Source organism: Schistocerca piceifrons, chromosome 4 (assembly GCF_021461385.2).
Source record: "Schistocerca piceifrons isolate TAMUIC-IGC-003096 chromosome 4, iqSchPice1.1, whole genome shotgun sequence".
In the NCBI taxonomy this organism is placed as follows: domain Eukaryota; kingdom Metazoa; phylum Arthropoda; class Insecta; order Orthoptera; family Acrididae; genus Schistocerca; species Schistocerca piceifrons.
Window position 1 is genome coordinate 752,769,466 of NC_060141.1, and position 20,288 is coordinate 752,789,753.

Genomic DNA, 20,288 nt, shown 5'->3' on the forward strand with positions numbered 1-20,288 from the left:
GTGGCAGAATGAACTAGTTGGTAACAATCTTAAGAAAATGTACGAAGTATAGCGTCCCCAGTGAAATAATAAGAAAAGACTTAAAAAACAGTATTTATAAAGAAGAGACGTTTAAAAATTGAATAATATACGTTTTTGTCATTTATCCGTATTATAATAATTTCTCTGTGTAAGTTTCGAGAGCAAAGAAATATAACAAAATGATCTAAAGAGACGACAAGATACGTTCTTTAGTTAATTTTTTAGTCGTCTTCACTTCTTCTCTTGTCTTGGTTGCGTGTAGACGGACATCTTGCAAGTGCTGGCAAATGTAAGCATATTTGTACTAATTAAGCAGATAATATATTGATTTTATATTATTGTTCACTTTTAATTTGTAAGAGGTGATCCCGATTTCATGTCCGCCTTCCTTGAATTAACCTGCATTCGAGTGTTTTACAGTGCAACAATCGCAGCGGCCGATGCAGCCAACGACGCCATTACGTGGCGATATTAACTTATGAAAAATTAGCGGAAGCGGAAAACTCGTCCGCTATTAACATAATATACATTTTTCTCCACAGCCGCCCGACGTTGCAGAAAATACGTAGCTTTAAGATTCTTATTTTCAGTACCACAGCCGAGAGCCAGAGCCAGGACTCCGACTACAATGCAATGGTTAACGGAGGTAAAAAAAAAATATTCTCGCGCGTGTGTGGGCCGCAATTGTAATTAATAACTAAAGATTTTTTGCTTTAAAGTGAGCTGACTAGCCGAGGAAATTAATATGAAAAGTTTATTCCAATGTTCAACTTATATACTCATGTTTTAAGATTCGGCGAGTCTAATTCCACTGAAGATTAATATTGTTAAAAAAGAGAACTTCACAAAAGCATTTAATTGTAAATCAAAAATTGAATGAAATATTTTGATTAAGGCTCACCACGTAAGTCGGCAACAATCACCATTATCAATCAATTTCGGTAGTAAATCAAATTACGACGGCCGACGGACGCGAGAGAAGCCGTGCTGAAAACTAATGCTTCCGAATTTTTTATTCTGTTCTCGATATCAGTTGAATTATCATATGTCAAGCATATTACTCGGTAGACTTTCTCACTTTGTTGATGCAAGTTGCAAAAAATTGTTCAAATGTCTCTGAGCACTATGGGTCTCAACTGCTGTGGTCATCAGTCCCCTAGAACTTAGAACTACTTAAACCTAACTAACCTAAGGACATCACACACATCCATGCCCGAGGCAGGATTCGCGACCGTAGCAGTCGCACTGCAAGTTGCAACCTCCTGCCGAGGGCTTCGGACTGTAGCATGTAACGTGACGGTGCGTATAACGTAACAATGTCAGTGCGAGAGAAACAGAGTACTGATATCAAGTTTCCAATTCGATGAGTTTCTCCGCTCTTGGAGCACCCCCTCCTTCATCCTGACAATGTCAGATCAAACACGGGAGATGCGACGTCTGTAACAGACCCACACCTTGGCTTCACTGTCGCCTGTCACCTTCCATACAGTCCCGACCTGGCCAAACCCGATTTCTATCTGTTTTCAAAACTTATAAAACACTTTCAAGGACTTCACTTTGATACTGATGATGCAGTGCAAGCAGAAGGGAGGTTGTGGTTACGTCAGCAAAATCAAACATTCTACGGTGACGGTATCAACAACTGGTCTCTCATTCGGAGCAATGTGTTCATCGCCAGGGCGATTATGTTGTAAAAAAGAAAGTCGACATGAAGAATGAAGATGCAGAGTGTTAATAAAGTTGCAAGCCGCCACTTGCTTTAGTCAAAAATATACACTCCTGGAAATGGAAAAAAGAACACATTGACACCGGTGTGTCAGACCCACCATACTTGCTCCGGACACTGCGAGAGGGCTGTACAAGCAATGATCACACGCACGGCACAGCGGACACACCAGGAACCGCGGTGTTGGCCGTCGAATGGCGCTAGCTGCGCAGCATTTGTGCACCGGCGCCGTCAGAGTCATCCAGTTTGCCGTGGCATACGGAGCTCCATCGCAGTCTTTAACACTGGTAGCATGCCGCGACAGCGTGGACGTGAACCGTATGTGCAGTTGACGGACTTTGAGCGAGGGCGTATAGTGGGCATGCGGGAGGCCGGGTGGACGTACCGCCGCATTGCTCAACACGTGGGGCGTGAGGTCTCCACAGTACATCGTTGTTGTCGCCAGTGGTCGGCGGAAGGTGCACGTGCCCGTCGACCTGGGACCGGACCGCAGCGACGCACGGATGCACGCCAAGACCGTAGGATCCTACGTAATGCCGTAGGGGACCGCACCGCCACTTCCCAGCAAATTAGGGACACTGTTGCTCCTGGAGTATCGGCGAGGACCATTCGCAACCGTCTCCATGAAGCTGGGCTACGGTCCCGCACACCGTTAGGCCGTCTTCCGCTCACGCCCCAACATCGTGCAGCCCGCCTCCAGTGGTGTCGCGACAGGCGTGAATGGAGGGACGAATGGAGACGTGTCGTCTTCAGCGATGAGAGTCGCTTCTGCCTTGGTGCCAATGACGGTCGTATGCGTGTTTGGCGCCGTGCAGGTGAGCGCCACAATCAGGACTGCATACGACCGAGGCACACAGGGCCAACACCCGGCATCATGGTGTGGGGAGCGATCTCCTACACTGGCCGTACACCACTGGTGATCGTCGAGGTGACACTGAATAGTGCACGGTACATCCAAACCGTCATCGAACCCATCGTTCTACCATTCCTTGACCGGCAAGGGAACTTGCTGTTCCAACAGGACAATGCACGTCCGCATGTATCCCGTGCCACCCAACGTGCTCTAGAAGGTGTAAGTCAACTACCCTGGCCAGCAAGATCTCCGGATCTGTCCCCCATTGAGCATGTTTGGGACTGTATGAAGCGTCGTCTCACGCGGTCTGCACGTCCAACACGAACCCTGGTCCAACTGAGGCGCCAGGTGGAAATGGCATGGCAAGCCGTTCCACAGGACTACATCCAGCATCTCTACGATCGTCTCCATGGGAGAATAGCAGCCTGCATTGCTGCGAAAGGTGGATATACACTGTACTAGTGCCGACATTGTGCATGCTCTGTTGCCTGTGTCTATGTGCCTGTGGTTCTGTCAGTGTGATCATGTGATGTATCTGGCCCCAGGAATGTGTCAATAAAGTTTCCCCTTCCTGGGACAATGAATTCACGGTGTTCTTATTTCAATTTCCAGGAGTGTATGTCAGTTGTTGTTGTGGTCTTCAGTCCTGAGACTGGTTTGATGCAGATCTCCATGCTACTCTATCCTGTGCAAGCTTCTTCATCTCCGAGTACATACTGCAACCTACATCCTTCTGAATCTGCTTGGTGTATTCATCTCTTGGTCTCCCTCTACGATTTTATACCCTCCGCGCTGCCCTCCAATACTAAATTGGTGATCCCTTGATGCCTGAGAACATGTCCTACCGACCGATCACTTCTTCCAGTCAAATTGTGCCACAAACTCCTCCCCAATTCTATTCAATACCTCTTCCTTAGTTATGTGATCTACCCATCTAATCTTCAGCATTCTTCTGTAGCACCACATTTCGAAAGCTTCTATTCTCTTCTTGTCCAAACTACACTACTGGCCATTAAAATTGCTACACCACGAAGATGACTTGCTACAGACGCGAAATTTAACCGACAGGAAAAAGATGCTGTCATATGCAAATGATTAGCTTTTCAGAGCATTCACACAAGGTTGGCGCCGGTGGCGACACCTACAACGTGCTGACATGAGGAAAGTTTCCAATCGATTTCTAACACAGAAACATCAGTTGACCGGCGTTGCCTGGTGAAACGTTGTTGTGATGCCTCGTGTAAGGAGGGGAAATGCGTACCTTCACGTTTCCGTCTTTGATAAAGCTCGAACTGTAGCCTATCGCGATTGCGGTTTTTCGTATCGCGACATTCCTGCTCGCGTTGTCGAGATCCTATGACTGTTAGTAGAATATGGAATTGGTGGGTTTAGGAGGGTAATACAGAACGCCTGGGTGGATCCCAACGGCCTCGTATCACTAGCAGTCGAGATGACAGGCATCTTATCTGCATGGCTGTAACGGATCGTGCAGCCACGTCTCGATCCCTGAGTCAATAGATGGGAACGTTTGCAAGACAACAACCGTCTACACGAACAGTTCGACGACGTTTGCAGCAGCATGGACTATCAGTTCGGAGACAATGGCTGCGGTTACCCTTGACGCTGCATCACAGACAGGAGCGCCTGCGATGGTGTACTCAACGACGAACCTGGGTGCACGAATGGCAAAACGTCATTTTTTCGGATGAATCCAGGTTCTGTTTACAGCATCATTATGGTCGCATCCGTGTTTGGCGACATCGCGGTGAACGCATATTGGAAGCGTGTATTCGTCATCGCCATACTTGCGTATCACCCGGCTCCATGGTATGGGGTGCCATTGGTTTCACGTCTCGGTCGCCTCTTGTTCGAATTGACGGCACTTTGAACAGTGGACGTTACATTTCAGATGTGTTACGACCCATGGCTCTACCCTTCATTCGATCCCTGCGAAACCCTACATTTCAGCAGGATAATGCACGACCACATGTTGCACCTCCTGTACAGGTCTTTCTGGATACAGAAAATGTTCGACTGCTATCCTGGCCAGCACATTCTCCAGATCTCTCACGAGTTGGAAACGTCTGGTCAATGGTGGCCGAGCAACTGGCTCGTCAAAATACGCCAGTCACTACTCTTGATGAACTGTGGTATCGTGTTGAAGCTGCATGGGCAGCTGCACCTGTACACGCCATCCAAGCTCTGTTTGTCTCAATGCCCAGGCGTAGCAAGGCCGTTATTACGGCCAGAGGTGGTTGCTCTGCGTACTGACCTCTCAGGATCTATGCACCCAAATTGCGTGAAAATCTAATCACATGTCAGTTCTAGTATAATATATTTGTCCAATGAATACCCGTTTATCATCTGCATTTCTTCTTGGTGTAGCAATTTTAATGGCCAGTAGTGTATTTATCGTCCATGTTTCACTTCCATACGTGGCTATACTACATACAAATACTTTCAGAAAAGACTTCCTGTCACTTAAATCTATACTCGATGTTAACAAATTACTCTTCTTCGGAAATGTTTTCCTTGCCATTGCTAGTCTACGTTTTATATTCTCTCTACTTCGACCATCATCAGTTATTTGGCTCCCCAAATAGCAAAACTCCTATACTACGTTAAGTGTTAGAGAGATGATAAATGTTATTATCTTTACATAAAGTAAAGTATTACCTTTTCAATAATCTTTAAATCGTGAGTTATTTTTACACCTTCAATTTTTATATATGAAATTAGTGAATTTACTAATGGCACTTTTGTTGTCTATATCTGTGGTCAGTTCCAGCACTCCAATTAAAAATTAAATTAAGTAATTTAATAAGATTGAACCTTGAATTGCTGGCGTGCTCATATATCACCACAATAAAGTAATTCTGGCGGCAGCGGAAAAAGGCGCGCTGTGGGCGAGGAGCAGCTTGCTGTGGCAGCTGTAATTTTCTTACGCATCCACGAAAATATCCAAACTATGTGGGCTGGCGTTCTGATTATTAGCATGCGGAATACTTCCCTAACAGAGCCCTGAAATCCCGGAAGATTTCAGTGTGAGCTGCACCCGTTCACTAGTCTGGCCAAACTAATTTGACTCACAGGCACGACGAAGTTTGCTGGAATTGTCAAACATCAGACAGCCGACTCAAGACAAATAAGTTGACCATCGTGACACACGATATGCCCGAAACGATATGCAGTTCCACTGTCGGTACAATTGGAAACAGCCACTAGCTCCTAGTCCACCGCAAGTCTCCCCCGTTAGGGAAAGATTTGAAGTTCTCCACCAGGGAAGGACCAGAGTACAAAGGAAACAAACAATCAGAACCAGTTTCCACCAAGCCTCGGTTTTGGAGCCGAATTAGCAAAAACGAAACTGCCTCCACATTGTACAAACCAATAAAACTATCCTCTCCACATTGAATCTCCCTTCTTGACCGTTCTTATGGCCTGGTATCGAATCCAGACACAGCACCGGATTTCCAATGCTGGGGAGCAAGCCTCTGCTTTACATATCCTGACAGGAGGCGATCAGTGACTCGAAATCTCTCTTGTCTGAAAAAAGAAGATTTTAGAGTAGGTAGGCGTCGTTCTCACGGCAAGTATGGTCTACCTAGATGGGACCACAGTCCCTCATTTATGGTGAGATCTAATCTTTCCAGACCGACTATTTCCAATTTCTGAAAGAAGGAAGCCCATGAAATATACGTTTATGCCTGGCGGCTTCCTGGTATCAGGGGGTTACAGCCTTCCTCCACTAAACATGTGCACCAGCTGCTCTGTCTGTATTGCTCCAGCCTGTAACAGGAGAATGCTTGCAGTTTTATGACCTTCCCACCATTTGCACAAAAGATCAGATTGCAGCAGTCTCTCATAAGTAGCTTCCTCCACCCGCTTTTCGCCAACTGGCCACCTTTGCGATGGACTGTCACCTGGTCCAGATAAAATTTCTCACAAGTCACCGCCCTCCTGCTCTTACCCTAAGCGGAAAGAGGGGAGAGACACAGCCCAAAATCCCTCTGTAGGTACAATCCACAGAACGCTGCGTCCCAGAGTCACTCGCACAGCCCAGTCACTGGACTCGGCGTTTATGGCCTGCAGTCCATCTCTCTCCCTATTCTCTGTCGCCTCCACCATGGTCCCTCGGGTACAAGTTCTCTAAAGGCTACACATACAGTTATATCAACATTCTGTCCACAATTTCCTCGCGTATGAAAGCCAGAAACCACACATACAAATGTAATACTGGAGAACACAGAGATCATGACCTAAAATATTAATATTAATCTGAATGACAGTGTTGTTAAAGTGAGAGAATCGCATGCCACCTGTCAAAGTTCGCTTTATTTAAAAAGCTTGCAAAACGTTCATGAGCGAGTTTGTTTTGATACTGTGGATGCCACTCTTTATTTATATCTGTCAGGTTGCAACGTAACCATCATACCTGATGGTACTGATAAAATTCGACCGGGTGGGATGTTTACAGTCGCTTATCGTTTCCTACTGTTTCTGCTAGTTACCCTCTGTAGTACTTGTTTACCAAATTCGTGTGCTCCACGAAATTACAGGCCCCTGCGAGTTACTGTTGGGGTATTAATAATTTCTATCAAATGGGTTTAACCTACCGGTAAAAATTTGAAGGCAACGGATAACTCAATCTCTATAACCACTACAGAAGGCACCTGTTGTTGTTGTGGTCTCCTGTCCAGAGAATGGTTTGATGCAGTTCTCCATGTTACTCCATCCTGTGCAAGCTTCCTCATCTCGCAGTACCTACTGCAACCTACATCATTCTGAATCTGCTTAGTGTATTCATCTCTTGGTCTCCCTCTACGATTTTTATCCTCCACGTCGTCCTCCAGTACTAAATTGGTGATCCATTGATGCCTCAGAACATGTCCTACCAACCGATCCCTTCTTCTAGTCAAGTTGTGCCAGAAATTCCTCTTCTGCCCAGTTCTATTCGGTACCTCCTCATTACTTATGTGATCTACCCATCTAATCTTCAGCACTCTTCTGTAGCACCACATTTCGAAACCTTCTATTCTCTTCTTGTCTACACTATTTATCGTCCATGTTTTACATCCATACATGGCTACACTCCATACAAACACTTTGAGAAAAGACTTCCTGACACCTAAATCTGTGCTCGATGTTAACAAATTTCGCTTGTTCAGAAACGCTCTCCTTGCCATTGCCAGTCTAAATTTAGTTTCCTCTCTACTCCGACCATCGTCAATTATTTTGCTCTCCAAATAGCAAAACTCATCTACCACTTTAAGTATCTTATTTCCTAATCTAATACCATCAACATCACCCAATTTAATTCGACTACGTTCTATTATCCTCGTTTTGCTTTCGTTGATGTTCATCTTATATCCTCCTTTCAAGACACTGTACATTCCGTTCAACTGCTCTTTCAGGTCATTTGCTGTCTCTTCCATTTCCATAATAATGTCCTCAAGTACATCACCCTTGTATCAACCTTCTTTATACTCCTTCCACCTTTCTTCTTTCCTTCTTTGCCTAGAACTGGGTTTCCATCTGAGCTCTTGATATTTATACAGGTGGAACTCTTTTCTCCAAAGGTCTCTTTAATTTTCCTGTAGGCAGTATCTATCTTACTCCTAGTGATTCATGGCTCTACAGCATTACTTTTGTCCTCTAGCCGTCCCTGCTTAGCCATTTGGACTTCCTGTCGATCTCATTTTTGAAACTTTTGTATTCCTTTTTGCCTGATTCATTTATTGCATTTTTATTTCTTCTCCTTTCATCAATTAAATTGAATATTTCTTCTGTTACCCAAGCATTTCCACTAGCCCTCGTCTTTTTACCAACTTGATCCTCTGGAGCCTTCACTATTTCATCTCTCAGAGCTACCCATTCTTCTTGTACTGTATTTCCTTCCCCTGTTCTTGTCAATCGTTCCCTAATGCTCTCTCTGAAACTCTCTGCAACCTCTGGTCCTTTCAGTTTATCCAGGCCCCATCTCCTTAAATTCCCCACCTTTTTGCCGTTTCTTTAGTTTAAATCTACAGTTCATAACCAATAGATTGTGGTCAGAGTCCACATCTTCCCCTGCAAATGTCTTACAATTTTAAACCTGGTTCCTAAATCTCTGTCTTACCATTATATAATCTATCTGAACCCTTCCAGTGTCTCCAGGCATCTTCCATGTATACAACCTTCTTTCATGATTATTGAACCAAGTGTTAGCTAGGATTAAGTTATGCTCTGTGCAAAATTCTACCTGGTGGCTTCCTCTTTCATTCCTTACCCCCATTCCATATTCACCTACTATGTTTCCTTCTCTTCCTTTCCAATTATCGAATGCCAGTCAACCATGACTATTAAATTTTCGTCTCCCTTCACTATCTGAATAATTTCTTTTATCTCATCATACATTTCCTTAATCTCTTCATCATCTGCAGAGCTAGTTGGCATATAAACTTGTACTACTGTGGTAGGCGTGGGCTTCGTGTCTATATGGCTACAATAATGCATTCACGATGCTGTTCATAGTAGCTTAGATGCACTCCTATTTTTTTTATTCACTGTTAAACCTACTCCTGCATTATCTTTATCTGATTTTGTATTTATAACCCTGTATTCACCTGACCGGAAGTCTTGCTCCTCCTGCCACCAAACTTCACTAATTCCCACAATATCTAACTTTAACATATCCATTTTATAATCTACCTGGTCAATTAAGGGATCTGACATTCCACACTCCGATACGTAGAACACTAGTTTTCTTTCTCCTGATAATGACGTCCTCTTAAGTAGTCCCCGCCCAGAGATCCGAATGGGGAATTACTTCACCTCCAGAACATTTTACCCAAGAGGAGGCCCTCATCATTTAACCATAAGTAAAGCTGCATGCCCTCGGGAAAAATTATGGCTGTAGTTTCCCCTTGCTTTCAGCCGTTCGCAGTACCAGCATAGCAAGGCCATTTTGGTTAGTGTTACAATGCCAGATCAGTCAATCATCCAGACTCTTGCCCCTGCAACTACTGAAAAGGCTGCTGCCCCTCTTCAGGAGCCACACGTTTGTCCAATGGCAAGGTCCATGGTTCATGGGGGCAGGAGAAGGCACCTATACAGGGCTTAATAGAGAACATAGAACTTTTATTTATTTTATTTGTTGACCCAGAAAGCGACTGAAGTAGGGACTAATTTGTCAGGGTTCGCCTGTCATCTCTAAGTGAAATTTTATCAATCCTATTTTCCATTTTGTAGGGAGTTTCGAATACTTTAGGCTTCACCTATTCTTTAAGTTGGTAATGATAAGGGAGGAAATATTGAGTAGAGGATTTAGATTGATTGATATTTACTGACTACTTATAGCATTTGAACAGTTGGCCATCTATCTATTGGAATATATGCTGCCCATTCTTATGCAACAGCCGTGGCTCTCACATAATACATCATGACAAATGGTCTCTCTAGTCAACGGGATTTATTTTCACCACGTAATTATGGAAAGGGAGAGGGGAGCGCAGACCTGGCTCATGCAGGCGCACAATTATACCTAAACCCATGCCTTCTGCTCATATTACATTTAATTACCACAGTTCACGCAGAACAAGTTCAACAAATGACAGTACAAGTGAACTCAGTCAGGGCGGAAGAATATCTACCTAAATATATCAAATTCATTAAAACGTGCGCCATTTGACTATGACTGCCGATTTTGGTTTGATCCTGCATTCCGAAACAACACCACAGTTCTGAGCTGGGGAAACAAGAACATTTACTATCATATGGCGGGAAAATTTTATAAGTCTCCATCCTATCAATGCGCACTAAAATCTGAACTTTTCATAAATACAAGAGTTTAAAGCGTATATTTTATGTAACACACTTCACTATAAGCTAATCAAATAGTTGTGGGAGGGGGGGCACAAGAAACATTTACTCATTATTACCTTGATACTAGTTCACACACGTGGCCAAGTTGGGGTAGCCAACAGAAATGCGAAAATTCTGACACACAAGATTATTTCTTCCCTATCTGACACTCACGTACTATCGTATAATTATTTACTCGTACCTTGTATCCACTGATGTGCCCCTCTTCCTATTAAGGACCGTTGACACAGTTTCGCGCCAAAGTGAATACGTGCTCATTTCATGATTCGGGGTAATTATTCTCCGCACAAAATTACTATTTCGGAACTGAACTATACGAAACTGTAGTGAAGCTACTGTACATTTTTGGAACGAAACTGAACTTTACTAGTATGGTGGTGGCTCCAACCGAAAACGTGGCGGGAAACCAAGTGCACAAAGAAAACATATCAGAAATTTAAGAAATTCCCAAAATATCGCTGTGAAAGAAACACCAAATTAAAATACGGTAAATGAGTTAACTTTTGTTACGCTCAGAGCAATAATACGACCGTGAGCTTAAAGCCCATGGTGCATACCTGACCAAGGCTCAAACGCAAAGTTCTTACAGAAATTTAATCAAATTACGAATATAAATTCCCGTGTGGGGGTTTCGTGGTAATCTCACACTTAATTTCAACATCTGGACCTTAGTAACGAATAGATTTGAAACATTCTAATACCTTTGATAATATTACTATAAAATCGAGAGGTAAGTCTTCAACGTCTGCACAACGCCGCTGCCCAGGAACGAGTGACCTGTGGGCCACATCGCCTAACCGTTGCACGTTCAAAAGCGGTGGTGGAGAGGGTGGTTCGCCAACCTGACAGAGCCAATACTCGTGCCTTCGTGACCTCTCTGACCTGATTTGCTCACTTTGTTCTTGCCAAACTAGTTCGCGTTTAGGGGTTGGTACTACCCTACCACAGAACCACTCTACTCATGCAATGTTACAACCTCTGACTAAAGCTTTCTGTTACTTCACATAATTTCTCATTCATTGAGCCCAGGTCGCACAAGGGCAAGGATGCAGGGAAACGTGGCACACACAAAATTAAATAAATAAATAAACAAATGCCGTTTGGTCCATTCACTCCTGCTTTTTACCAAGTGATTTATTTCTGGAGAGTGAAAACCTCTCGCTATTAATTCTCTTGTACCGGAAATTTATTGAGAAAAATATGGAATGGTACAAGTTCCTTTTGAAGTTAATACGCTGCATGATAGAACCTGCATTCAGCTACACAATTATCAAACGGTACACAGTGGATATCCGAATTAGTGTGTTGGCCCTAATTGTAAGAGGGAAGTTGACGTAATTTAATAGATTCTCAGCTACTCTAAGTGCTTCACACATAAATTAATTTAGAAAAGATTATAGGGTCTGACTTCTACTGAAATTAGCGGTGTTCAGTCTGATTACACAGATTTACTGTCGAACAAGCAGGAGAATAAAACTCACTGAGCAAACACAAATAACTTAAATTAGGAGGTATACTAAAAGGGCTGCAGTGCAGTTGACAAAGTTTGGAATGGGTGGAATCCCTCTTGGAACGTGGATAACGCTATAACATATAGTTTTGTAAAGACAGTTCCAATACTTTTGCTAAATATGTACCAGGACTGTCACTGACAAAGATGTAAACTCTTTGCTTTGTTTAGCATCTCTGTTCTTTTTCATTGTGTGGAGACTTATTGAGAGTGATGGTAAATGGAAGTCGAGTCGCTTCGTGATCCTGCCGTAATATGTGAAATTATGACATATAAAACGTTTAAAATTTCAGACCCTTTACTTCAGTTACAAAGAATCTCTTGAGTGGGAGATCTTTTCTACAAATTTTCAGGCCGATTCCGCAGTTTACTGTGCAGCATCAAGTTGATGTTTTGTATGAAATTTCGCTATCTTACGTCTTCCAATTCTGTAGCACTGTTTGAAGTTATGCACCCATCAACTGCTTCCCTGGATGGCCCTGTAATCTGTGCTATGCGAAATATGATGTGAATAACGTAGTAGGTCAGTATCATGCTCGTCCTGTAAATTGTATGAGCACCCTTGAAATGCGAAAACACTGTTCTTTGTAACAAGTACGCTTCGTCGTGACTTGAATATCCGTAGTTTTTCTTATACACTATGCGGTCTTATTGTAACGTAATTATTCGAAATTGGTTCGCAAATATTTTTTTTACTAAGCTGCGAATGATCTTCCATGTACTTAATCATGTTTAGTACCCTCTCCTTGGAAAACGATTAACCTTTAGTGTGTTTCACTGGAGATGGGATTTGTGGCTCCCTCTCATACGGGAATGAACTACATGGGGCGACACCTATTTCAGTATCACTTTCAGATATGAACCACGTATCGTCGTCATTGTCCGCACAGTCGAGCGTATACGACATCACACATTCACTGGCTCGTCTTGAAAAAACGCTAATATTTCATCTTCCACTTATTTCTCACTCTGCGAAATTCCTTCGGTTCCTTTCCGACGAAATGTCAACTTGAGCAGCTTGTTGTTGTAGATATAATGCAATGTTTGCTTTTGTTATCGTTGCCATTGCTCTGCTTTGTATCAGCACCACCAGAACTGTGTCTCTATTGTGAGTTATTCGTCGACCAAGCAGTTCAACTATGCTCCGTAGCATCATGCTGCACTCACCACAGAATACCTCCAGTACCATCCCAAGTTCCCATTAGCAGTCAATATCGTGGTTGCATGGTAGACAACAAGTGGGGTATCGAACACCGTAAATATCACTGGACTTTAGTGATCTCACATTCGAAAGGTTCCTTGTTAGTATTTCGACAAACATCCGATTTTCACAATCCTTTCATCAGATAATTTTCTCTGTACAAGAACAAAACCTGCAGATGTTATCACGGCTCCAAAGAGAGAAACGAAGCCTACATCAAGATAATCAGGTAATTAAAACTTCATATTTTCTTATATGTATGTGCTCTTCGATGCAACTCCCTTCAGAATAATGAACAACGACCGGTCTGCGGACAAGTCACTGACTATGCAGCACTGAAGAGGCACATTACGCTAACGCCTTCTCCGAAGACGATGTGAATGCTGAATGGGGCACACAGAGCAGCCAGCATAGCGTATCCATCATGTGGTACTGTAAAATGGTGTGAACAGAAACAATGGGGTGAATAGAGTCTAATCTTCCAATGATGCTCTTTGCTATCATGTCGGGCAAAAAATGGGCATATCATTTGTTTGCCTAGGTTGCTACTGAACCATAATAACTAGGAAATTGTCAATTTCAAAGTTGGTGACACTGTCAGTTGATGTGTTGTTTACTCCATGACAAACATAGGATATGGTGCTGCATTTGCTTACTTCAAACTTCATCTGTAAGTACCATTCTAATCTGTATTGTTTTAACTGAAGTACCTGGAAAGCAAATTTGCAGTTCCATTTCATTAGCTGAAAGTTTAGTATTAAAGTATATTTTAATCTGATTTGCATTTCGACTGATTGAAAAACGTAACGTTATGTTTTCGGTATTTGTGAGATGGATAGAAACAGTAATCGTCACTGTTACTTCAGAAGACCAAAAATTTGACAGAAATGAAGAACAACCTGGCATTGTCCTCAGCTCAGGAGATTATGCTGTGATTCAAGTACATGAAAAAGTAAGCAGTTTTTTAGACTTTTTTAGACTGTATGCATGCAAAATTTGTTTATAGGAGGCAAAGATTATATAGATTTTTTTTCGAAGACATCGACGCCGATTAAACACATTTATTTTGACAGATCCGTAATCATTTATTAGCCAAGAGATGTTTGAAAGCTCCATGCTCCTTCTGAGAGTACCTACGACCTGAATATTGAAAGACATGACACTTTTTAATGACAATGTCTGTAATTTAATGCATTAATAAACATGCCAAGATTATCAGTTTAAAGTTAAAATAATGTAATTCAAAATACAGCACTGTTTATTTGGAACACTGAATAAAAAAATCATAATTCATACAGTGTTCTTACTTCTGTACCATATGAAACTTTTTTTGAACCAAATAAATTTTGTTTCTTACTCTCCTAGAACATAAAAGATTTTGACATAGCCCTACTCACACAAAGAACCAATAAATAGAAACAACGTCTTTCTCTCTTCGTGGTGAATAGAAGTTTTTATTTTTTCTATGTTATAAAATCATGAATTATAAGTTTAAAATTAGATGCAAGACCCATAGTTTTTAAAATGATTAATTATTTACTTATAAGTTGACTAGCAGTATCACTCTGCACCTCTTGGAATTTACACCATGAGATCACATACAAATAATGTATACTTCTGTTTTCAAAAGAAATTCTTTTATTTTCAACAGAAATCTATGTAAACAAATAAACCAAAAAGCTTTGCACACATTTTCAGAATTTAAGGAAATTGTTTTTATTGTCAGTTCATAGCACACTTTTAAAGTAGGAATTTTCAGTAATATTGTGTTTCATTTCTAATTTTAGATGTCTGCCTCTCATTAGTTTCTGGACGTGCCCAGTTCATTCTGATGTAATTATGAGTATACAACGTTTAGAAGTAAGGGAGTGGCTGATATAAAGGAAATAACTGCTGGTGTGAAGAGTAATAGATGCCATCATGAGACAGGGAGAGGCCAGGTATAAGCTCTGCAGCATGATTTATTTCATATCTTTATTTTTGGCTCTGTAATGAAAAATATTGGAATTAAAATCTAGCTGCATGCAACATATTAAATGAAGGGCCTACGCATGTCTCAATATTTTTGTATATATGCATCCCTCTATACACTTGATGCTGTTTGCCTTCTCAGTTTACTTTTATTAAGATTTTTCTGATTCTGAAATGATAACATTAGTTTAATCTAGATACTACATGAACTATACCATAATTAGAAAGCAGTTAAGAAGATTGTGTGTGAATGAATGATTGTGTGTTTGTGTTTGTATATGAATGGTAAGCATCTTCACATGGAGATACTGTCCATAGTAAAGTTGTAGCTTTTAATAGCAGCTGCTGCTTGTGACCTATTGTTTTATAACTTCATCACAGTTCTGTTGTCATCGTGGATATGGAATTATTCATTAATGAAATTTACCTCTGTCTATGTATTTGGGTCCAGACAATTGCCAAACATCACAACTATGATACTGTTTCTGGGTTATGGATTGAAGAATCGAAGGATTGTTGTTCAGATGTTAAGTATGAATATACTTACAACTTGTAAATTCGCGATTCTGACATATTGAAGCTATTCCTGAAAGATTGTAGTGAGATTTTACTGACAATTTCTAACAAAATATTCAACTAAAATATTTTTGAACATGATATAGAATTTCTTTTGAATATGCATGAGCTGTGGCGGCTTTAATCTTGGCGGGATGGCATTCCACTGGCGCCACAAAGTACATAGATCGCAGACATCGACTCGAACGTGTGTAGCGAGCTAAGGTCTTTGTTCGAGGTGTGTATTGGTTGGTTTGTCGGGGCCTACAGAATCTGTTGGCTGAAGTGCATGTGGCTGGCGAACTCCGGCTGTCTGGCGCGGGTCTCGAGAAGCGGCGTAAGGTTAAATCAGTAGGGGTCAAACTTGGCCGTCTCGCTTAAGAATTGGTAGTGGTGGGCGGCGCGAATACTGGCGGACGTCACGAGCGACCTTGTCGGCAAGTTCCCGGTGTGTTTGAGCACATGGCCATCAGTCAGTGTTAGCAATTGCAATTTGTGTTCTGGTCCATATGTCGTGCAGGTGTAAAAGTATTCCCTATGGTAGGTTTCGTGAAGGAAATAAAGTGTACCATGACCTGTGTGGGAGGCGAGGTGGTGCAAGGGTATGTTTGTGTTACTGCATCACCAGGCACTGATATGATCAGATGTGAAAACTAGAAATTTTTTCTTGTGTGAAGCCATTTTTGCGCAGATTACTGTTCCCTTTTCATATGCGTTGGCAAGGTGGGTTCAGTGGCAACAACACATTCATTTTCCCTGGCCCCAGAGCCGAGGTGTGTTTGCTTGTTGGCGCGGTGGCACTCCCATTGTTGCACAGCATCTGTGTTGACTGGCAGTCTGCCACATCTATCAGTCACGTCGTGGTGGGCCAAGTCAAGTTGATTGTTTTAAGTGTGTCACGCCGGTGAGTCGCCTCTTAAAGGGGACCCAGTAGTTGGCACTGTTTGGTGAATTTAAAGCGCTCATGAGGTTAAGATGTGTTTGCCAAGCCTGTTTTCTTCTTTATTATAGCTCTGTAACTACGCGTTTAAAGGTAGCATCCTTATTACTACCTCTCAGCGTGTTAAGTTTAAGACCTGTTACTTACATAAACTGCTGAATCATACCCTGATCCACAGTAATTAGCTGCTATGCTTGCTGTAAAATTTGGCTGCACCTTCCTTGTTGGATGTGATAGCCATGTGCTGTAGCTCTCAGCTTGCTTAGAATTTTGAGGAATTGTATAGATATTAAAGGTTGTGTCATAGTTTCTGCTGGTGTGTACCAGTTGGAAGTACATTGCAATTGTGTCTACTTCCAATTTTTCGGGGAACTGTGTATTTATTAAAGGTTCTGTCAACGTTTCTGCTCGTGTACATTTCAGTTACATGTACATCCAATATATCTTGAATTTTGGGCAACTGTATATTTATTAAGGGTGATTGTTAATGTTTGGTTGGAATATGTGAGTGGGCATTTATGTTTAAACTTTATACCTTTCCAGTTGGTCTGTTTGAGGGACTGTGTATTTTGTTGCTTAAAGGATTTTCCTGTTAACAGGCTTGTTAAGAGCTTTGCTAAGTGGCTTTCCAACAGCTACAATCAGTGGCATGTCCTGTGGTCATTCCCATATTTGGGTGAATGTTGCCCAATTGTGTAATGGTTACCTAAGCTTGCAATTTGTTAGTACATTTATCAGCTATTACTGTAATTCATTGAGTTGGTCAAATTGTTTGTTGAACCTGCTTGCAGCCATGCCCAGTTGATGTGACTTTTCTTGTTTTGAGGAGCTCTTTACTTCCGATTTTCGTGTCCTGCTCTTAATGGTACAATTGTTAAGGTTTTTTTTAATGTTTTGAGCCTGGTCAAGTTTCGATGAAAATTCTGATTTCTTTCATAAGTTTTTAAGTTGTAATGTTAATGTTGTTGTTAAGTATTAATGTGTATTACATGATTCAACAAATGACAGAACATGTGGGTCCACCTTCCATGTTTTTCCCTTAAAGCTATCCAAAACCTAGTTGTGAGGTATTAGTGTGGTTCCACATATTGTTATTATAACACTATTCAACTTCCACATGGCACCCTTCCCTATAAAACGACGTAATAGGCAAAAGTACTTACCTATGTTATCATCTCTGTCACTGGACATTTCTGTTTCTTATTTATACAGTTTCCATTTATTAGTTATTATCCATAACAGACTTTCAACAGCTTTTCTTCTTCCAGAGTGTATATAATTGTATAGACCTTTTCCTTTGAACAAATCTTTCATAGGAAATGATCGCTGCACTTTCTCTAAAATTACCTGTCACAGCTCATTATGCATTCCTTGAAATTTTATACATGTTGGCAGTAAAAATTTCTTACTTTGAAGTTTTCTGTGCAGCATATTTTAAAAAGGCTAATATCAGACTATCTACCACAGACCTTTATGACTACCAATTTGTGGTTGACGTTAACAGCTGCTTGGTGTTCAATAGAATAAGACTGACCATGATTTTAGAACACACTGGCAGAATTCTTAGTAAATACAATTGTTCTTCAGTCTATATGTCCTACACAGTTTGGCGGACTCTATTTCATTTGCACTTTACTGGTAAATTCTTGAAAGCAAGAAACAGTCGGCGTTATTAAACGAACTGGAGAAAGTAATACCCATCTATGATACATCAAACTGTTACTCAGAATGAGGTTTCTAGAGTATGTTATGGCACATCAGTAGATAGATGCCTGAGAAAAATTTTGTTGAATTTGCATCTCGAAAAAGGTGATGTCGATTTTTTAAGTTAAATTGGTGCAAATTTTCATTAGGCTGCAGCAACAGGCAAGTAAAGGACCATATTTTGCTATGTCCTTTTATTACTTTTTCAGTGCAGTGCAAAATCGTATGGGAAACACCTTAGAGACAGTTTAGGCAAGGTAGGATCATGTAATTGAACTGCAATTAGAGTTGACCTTAGTTTCACCATACGGATCTCTTATAAAACTTGATTTCCATGAGCTATGCACAGTTACTGTGAAATCGAGATGGGATGTAATCATTTACAAACTTTGAAAGTAAATTCTACCAGAAAGATTAAATTGAAAACTACAGAAGGAAACTATTATATCTCAATAATCTGACAGTGAGGTCAATATATTGTGTTATCTGCTATCAATGGCTTCTGGCCACTGACATCTACATTAAAACCAGCCAGCTGCAGGGCACTTCGAATCATGCTATACTGAAGTCTCTACCTCGTTTATACCCTTCTTTTGTGACCTGACTGTTTAATGTAATTCAAAAAATGGCTCTGAGAACTATGGGACTTAACTTCTCAGGTCATCAGTCCCCTAGAACTTAGAACTACTTAAACCTAACTAACCTAAGGACATCACACACATCCATGCCCGAGGCAGGATTCGACCCTGCGAACGTAGCGGTCGCGCGGTTCCAGACTGTAGCGCCTAGAACCGCTCGACCACTCCGGCCGGCCTTAATGTAATTCAACTGGACTATGTTTTGGAGTTGTGTTATTACTGATGGATTTGTTCGACCCTAAAATATCGGGATTATTCTCATGGTGTCTTCTCAATTTATGATAAATGGCGCATACTGTAAACTGTCGTGCTTACAGCGGATATAGTGTCTGTAAAACGCGTTTCTCGTAGTAGTGATCAATACATTCCGTATGAGATTGCTGTAATTAAAGATGCCCTCTCATAAAGAGCCTGTTACAAGGTAGCAGGTGTAATGGGAACAAGCAACTTACTTAGGCGCAGGAGTGCCTATAAACATACATTTGTTTTTGACATTAGCTGTTTTTCATCTCCAACTGGAAAGCAGCTACAGAAGACGATGGACTACAGTCCATCCACAGTAAAGCTCTAAAGAACCTCTCTCGGATTTGTCTGCTCTTGTTAAAATGAGCATTACCTTGTAGTTTCCCACCCTGACTGTGACCTAGGTACAGTGCAGACACTTTAGCACGGGAGTCAGTCATGAAAGTAAACAAACCAGACACCTCCTTCTTGGTCACTGGCTCTGTACACCTGTGACTCTTACTTCTGCGAAAGTACAACAGAAGCAGTCATATGGATCGACGATTCCTTCTTTACACGAATTAAGACCAATTTTGCACCCAGATTCTCAGCTAGAACCATGAGAAACAGGCTATTGGAGGATAGGAAACGTCTCACACTTCAACATACAGTGCTCTCTGAAGATGTATAGAAAGATTTCAGTGTAGGTGTCTATCTTGGCAAATTATTAGCAACGAGATTCTCCCTATTTTTGGTGCTCATCTTTTTCGAGCATAGCATCAATCAGAACACCAACAACTACTGCCAGAGCTTATCTGGTAGTGATGTGCTTTAGAGCTGTGTAGTCATTGGGATCTATGCTAATCGCTGAGTGGGCAATGCACAAAATGTACATTTCCCTGTCATTTTGCTGCCTGTTCTACAATGTTGGTGAGATGAGATGTTCCAGCAGGACAGTCACTGTGCACACAGACGGTTTTCATTACCAAAAACACTCACCAGTATTGTCGCCCTCTGCTGTCGGTACTGTGCTCACTAGATCTGTAGCCCTTACTGAATAAATGTGTAATGCTAGATAAAGTGT